Source organism: Triticum aestivum, chromosome 4A (genome assembly GCF_018294505.1).
Source record: "Triticum aestivum cultivar Chinese Spring chromosome 4A, IWGSC CS RefSeq v2.1, whole genome shotgun sequence".
In the NCBI taxonomy this organism is placed as follows: Eukaryota; Viridiplantae; Streptophyta; class Magnoliopsida; order Poales; family Poaceae; genus Triticum; species Triticum aestivum.
The window spans coordinates 156,757,288-156,763,640 of NC_057803.1; positions in this window are offsets into that span (position 1 = coordinate 156,757,288).

A 6,353-nucleotide genomic window follows, 5' to 3' on the forward strand; every position below is an offset into this window, starting at 1 on the left:
ATGAGCTTACTCATGCTCCTGTGCTTGCTTTACCCAACTTCGACAAACCTTTTGAAATTCATTGCGATGCTAGTGGTAATGGCATAGGAGGTGTGTTAACGCAAGAGAAGCGCCCCGTAGCTTACTTTAGTGAGAAATTTTCCGGAGCGCAACTCAATTACCCCATCTATGACAAAGAGCTATATGCTTTAGTCCGTGTTTTGCATGAATGGGAACATTACCTTCGTCCCCATGAGTTTATCATTCATACCAATCATGAAACCCTCAAGTATCTTAAGGGTTAAACCAAGTTGAACAAGCGTCATGCTAAATGGAGTGAATTTATTGAGTCTTTTCCCTATGTCATCAAGTACATCAAGGGTAAAGAAAACATAGTAGCGGATGCTCTTTCCCGCATATTCATGCTTGTCACGCAACTTGAGTTAGATGTCATTGGCTTCGAGCATATCAAAGACTTGTATGAGCATGATGCAACTTTTGCTACCCCTTATGCCAAGTGTTTGTCGAATACATCTTGGGAATGCTATTACATTAAATACGGCTATCTTATGAGAGCTAACAAACTATCCCCGAGTCCTCTCTTCGTTTATTGCTTTTGCAAGAATCTCATGGAGGAGACTTAATGGGACACTTCGGACGCGACAAGACGTTCGCCACGCTCTCGAAGAGCTACTTTTGGCCAAAGATGTTTCGGGACGTCAATCGTTTCACCAACCGGTGTTCTACATGTCACAAAGCTAAGTCCAAAGCTCAATCTCATGGTCTCTATATGCCCTTACCAATTCCTTACCAACCATGGGAAGACATTAGCATGGACTTTGTACTTGGTTTGCCTAGAACTCGAAATGGGAAAGATTCCATATTTGTCGTTGTGGACCGTTTCTCAAAAATGGCCCATTTTATTCCTTGCCACAAGATAGACGATGCTTCACATGTTGCTAATCCCTTTTGTAGGGAAATTTTGCGTCTCCATGGTGTGCCAAAAACCATCGTCTCGGACCGCGACGTCAAGTTCCTTAGCTACTTTTGGAAGACCCTATGCGCCAAGCTCGGAATCAAGCTACTCTTCTCCATGGCGTACCATCCTCAAACCGACGGCCAAACGGAGGTGACAAACCGCACACTCTCCGCTCTAGTTCGAGTACTCATCAAAAAGAACATCAAGGAGTGGGAGGAGTGTCTACCCATCGCCGAGTTTGCCTACAACCGAGCAAGACACTCCACAACTGGCAAGTCCCCTTTCGAGGTCGTCTACGGATTCAACCCTTTGTCTCCATTGGATATTCTACATCTACCACTCCAAGAGCGAATCAATTTGGACGCAAGTGGAAGAGCGACCCATATCAAGAAGGTGCATGAAGATACAAGAAACACCATCAAGCACCAAGTACAACTCCTTGCGACCAAGCTCAATGTCAACAAGCACCCTATGATATTCAACATTGGAGACCTCGTGTGGCTACACCTTCGCAAGGACCGCTTTCCCCAAGAACGCAAGTCCAAACTTTGACCACGCGCAGATGGACCATTCAAGGTGCTTGCACGCTACAACAACAACGCTTACAAGATCGACATTCCTCATGACAAGTACTCCATGAGCGACATCTTCAACATCAAAGATCTCTCGCCCTACCATGGTGATGAGGATTTCGATCCAAGGACGGATCTTCCCCAAGGGAGGGGAGATGATGCGGAGCATCCCAAGATCATCCCCATGGACGCACCCACACCTCCAATGGCACCACTTGGACCAATGACACGAGCTCGAGCCAAAGCTATCGAAGATAAGGCGAACTCACTCCTCTTCGAACTTCCACTTTCTATGCATGAGACATGGCTACTACCTAAGTCCGAGATGTTGTGCATGATTAGGTACCAAGAGGGTCCTCCTGAAGATGCGCATGAAGATGTACGAGTCCCCAAGTCCATGGATGAGGAGAACCAACGGAAGGAGTCAAGAGCATCTCCCACGCCCCGGACATCTAGCCAAGGCCCCAGACATCCGGCCCCTGGAGCGCCTTCCTCTACAGCAACCCAGCCGTAGAGGGCTACAGGCCCCGGACATCCGGCCCCGGCAGCCCGGACATCCGGCCCCTCCCGAGCTCCCGGACATCCGGCCACCGGCCCGAAAATCCGGCCCCTCCGAACCCGAGAGCAACAAATGCCACCGCTCCAGCCCGGACATCCGGGCCCCCAGCCCGGACATCCGGCGTCGACTGAACGCCCGGACATCCGGCCCAACGACCGAACGTCTGACCTCCCTGTCTACGCACAGTAAAGGGCCGAGGCCCGTGTATCCCTTCTCCCCCCTAGACTATATATACTCTATCCCGTACAACTTTCTAGGGTTAGCGTTGTGTTAGCTCATTTGTGAGATAGAGCTTCGCTCATCCATCCGGATCTACTCCACGAGAGAGACCGCGGCCCCTCTTCGGAGACGATCCACTTGGATTCAAGACCTCCTCGTGGAGAAGATCCCCTCGTGGATACAAGACCTCCTCATGGAGAAGAACCGGCTACCTTTGTATCGTCCCTTGTTGATCGTGGATCTTGTATCTCTCTTCGTGTGTCCGAGGATCTAGCACATGTGTGACTTGTTCTTGTTAGTTTGAGTGTTCCTCTTGTGTTTCCCCTTGTGATTTCCCTCATTTCCCTCTTTGTGTTCCTCGTGTTCTTTGCGGGATCCACTCCTTTCGTGAAAGATCGGGCGATTAGGGTTCTACCCTACATCACAACCTACTTTGATGCACAGTTTTAAATTGGTAAAGAAAGCTAAAAATTGTTAGTTGCCTATTCACCCCCCTCTAGTGAACTATATCGATCCTTTCATATGGTATCAGAGCCTCGTCTCTTTATTAAGGACTTTGCCGTCCGAAGAGTATGGTTGACACCATAGACGGTGGGGAGGATCTCCCCGGTGTGATCCCATCCTTGTCTATGGCCGATGGGTGTTCCTCGGTCTCTCGTGAGGAATTCAATGCGGCTTTGGACACATGAAAACCTCCATGACGACCGAGGTTGAAAGCATGTTCAATAAGTTTTTATAAGGCCTTAAATTATCCACTGCACCTATGAAAGTGGGTGATCCCACTAACAAGGTGACGGATGCTAACTCCGACAATGGAGAAGCTATGAGTGACAAAGTTCCTTTATCTAGTGGTAGAAGTGGAAATGGCATCTTTGCCCATGTTGAACCTCCACTTTCTTATGGAGGACCGGTTCCCTCCACTCATTTGAATCATGTTGGTCCTCCTCCCAAGTTTGTGAAAAATGAAGATTTTGCCTCTTGGGTCTATCGCTTAAACGTCATTTAAATCATAGTTCTACTAACCTTTGGATAATTATTGAGCAAGGTTTCTATCCACATGACCCAAGCAACTTCACTCCTAGAGAAGCCGCGGATCATCAATTCAATGAGTCCGCTCTTTGCATCCTCTAGGAGGTCATCCCTCCCAAAGATATTGCGCATCTCTGACCTTTCACCATGGCCAAGGAAGCATGGCAACATGTTGTTTCCATTTACAAGGGAAGTGCAAGCATTCAACGTTCCAACTATGAAGTGGTTCAAGATGAAGCCGATGAGTTTGCAATGAATGAAGATGAAGAACCCCATGAGCTTTACTGGAGATTAACCACACTCACGGTTTCACTCTGAGATCATGGGAGCAAGGATACGGATGACAATTGGATCAAGCGAAAATTTCTCAAGGCCATGATGCCTTACCACAAGGCCATGTCCTCCGTCATCCGTCAAAGGCCGGACTTCCACACTTTGTCCTCAAGTGAAGTGTTGGATGAGTTTGTGGCAATGAGGATCTTGGAAAAGACCACCGACAATGCGGTGTTGCGTTCTCAATGCGCAAAGAAGCCCAACCTTGCCTTGAAGGCCAAGGCTAGTGTATAAGAAGAGGATGAAGAGGAAGAAGATGAGAGCAACCCCGAAGATACGAAATATGCTTGTCGTGAGCACATGGCTCTCGCTTCAAGGCAATTTTGGAGCAAGAAGAACACAAGGCCCAACTTCAACAAGAACAACTCAAGTGGCGCAAAGGGCAAGCAACATGTGAGGACTTGCTATAATTGTGGAAATGTGAGCCACTTTGTTGTGGAGTGCCCATATGAGAAGAGGGAAGACAATGGTGGCAAGCTCATCCGAAAAGACAAGGCCAAGTCCATCCCCAACAAGAACAACTTCACCAAGCCAAGGAGTTGGTGGCACAAGAAGAGTACAATGAGGATGATGACGGTGATGAAGACGGTGAGATGGTTGCCATGGACTCTGTTGCCATTGCAACAACTCCACGGGTGTCCCTCTTCGACTCACCCAACGAGAACATCACCGCCAAGTGCCTCATGGCCAAAGCCACCAACAAGGTAACCCCCAACATCAAAACTACCATCACTAGTAATCCCTCTTTGACGGATTGCATTGATGAAAGTGAGGGGTCTAATGAGGAAGAAAATGAATTTGAGTCTTTTATGAGTAAGCTCAAGGGTAAATCCAAGAAACACTTTGTTGCTCTCTTGGAACAACTTGGTGAAGCCAATGACATGATCAAGGCTCATGAAGACACCATCTCTAAGATGGAGGGACATATTCATGACTATGCCGATGAGATATCGGATCTCTCTAATGCTCTTGAGGAATAACATGGTCATCGTTTGGTTCTTGAGGAGTCACACAACGATGATCATGCTAAATTAAACAAAGATCTTGATCATGCACTTGCTGTATCTCATGTGCTCAATTTCAAGAAGGCCAAACTTGGGGTTGATCTTGCTAGACTCAAGGAGGAGTTTGATATACTTGACAAGGCTCACAAAGCCTTGAAGGGTGCTCATGCTAGCCTCAAAGAGTCTCATGATCAACTCCAAGTGAAGCTAACTAAGAAAAAGGCCACTTTTCCTCATATGGTCTTAATTGATAATGCAAATGCTACTAACCCATGTTGTGAGCATGTGCATCTTGTGGAGGAGAATGCTACGTTGAAGGAGCAACTTGAGAAAGGCCTTGTGTCTTGCATACAAGGTGAGAAGAACCTCAACGACCTTTTGAGCAATCAAAAGGAAGTTGTGGGCAAGGAGGGAATTGGGTTTGCTTCCAAGCCCAAGAACAAGAAGAAGAATGACAAGGCCAAACGAGCTCCTCCTCTCAAGCAAACTTTTGTGAAGGGGGGAGAGGGTGCTTCTAAGGAGAAGAAGAACAATGAGAAGGGTGGTGGTGTCAATAAGGGCAATGCCACCCCTTCCAACAAAGCCGGTGACTTTAACCCTTCTTATGTGTTGTGTCGTGCTAGTGATGGGCATGTTTATGCTAAATTTGTCGGTTCTCCTTATGAGTACATTGAATGGAATATTTGGGTTCCTAAGACCCTTGTTACTAACATCAAAGGACCCATTACAAAATGGGTACCTAAGACCAAGCATTGATCTCTTGCAGGTGTTTGCTTCCGGCGGGGGATCATGGTTGCTCGATAGTGGAGCCACTAATCATATGACCGGAAGCAAGGACTTGGTGGTGGACATGCACAAGATTCCATCTATGCCCACCAATGTCGAGTGGGGTGATGCCTCGTCTTCCAAGGTATTGGGACTTGGCAAAGTTGTCATTTCTCATGATCTCACAATTGAGAAATTCATGCTTGTTGAGTCCCTTGCATACAATTTGCTTTCCGTTCGTCAACTTGCACTCATGGGCTTTGACACTTTCTTTGATATTGATACCGTGGCCCTCTTGTGGAGCAAGACTCTTAAAGTATCCTTTGTTGGGCATGTTGAGAATGGTCTCTATGTGATTAACTTTTCAGAGCGACCCACTAAGACTGCAACATGCCTAATGGCTAAAGTTGACATGGGATGGTTTTGGCATCGCCATTTATCCCATGTCAATATGAGATCTTTGCAAAGTCTTCTCAAGGGGGACCATGTCCGTGGACTAAAAAATGTTAGTTTTGCCAAATATCATGCTTGCAGTGCTTGTATTGAAGGAAAGCTACATGAGAAGGCTCACCCTCCCACGACTATCATCTACTCAAAGAGGCCCTTAGAGCTCCTTCACTTGGATCTCTTTGGACCTCCATCCTTTGATAGTCTTGGGCGTAGAAAGTATTGCTTGGTGATTGTGGATGATTATTCAAGATACACTTGGGTGTACTTCTTCAAGAGGAAGAGTGAGACCCAACAAACCGTCATTGACTTCACAAATGAAGCTCAACGCCAACATAATGCAAAGATCTTGATGATAAGAAATGACAACGGCACCGAGTTCAAGAAATACACCTTGGATGAGTTTCTTAGTGATGAGGGGATCAAGCATCAATATTTGCACCTTACACCCCTCAACCAAATGGTGT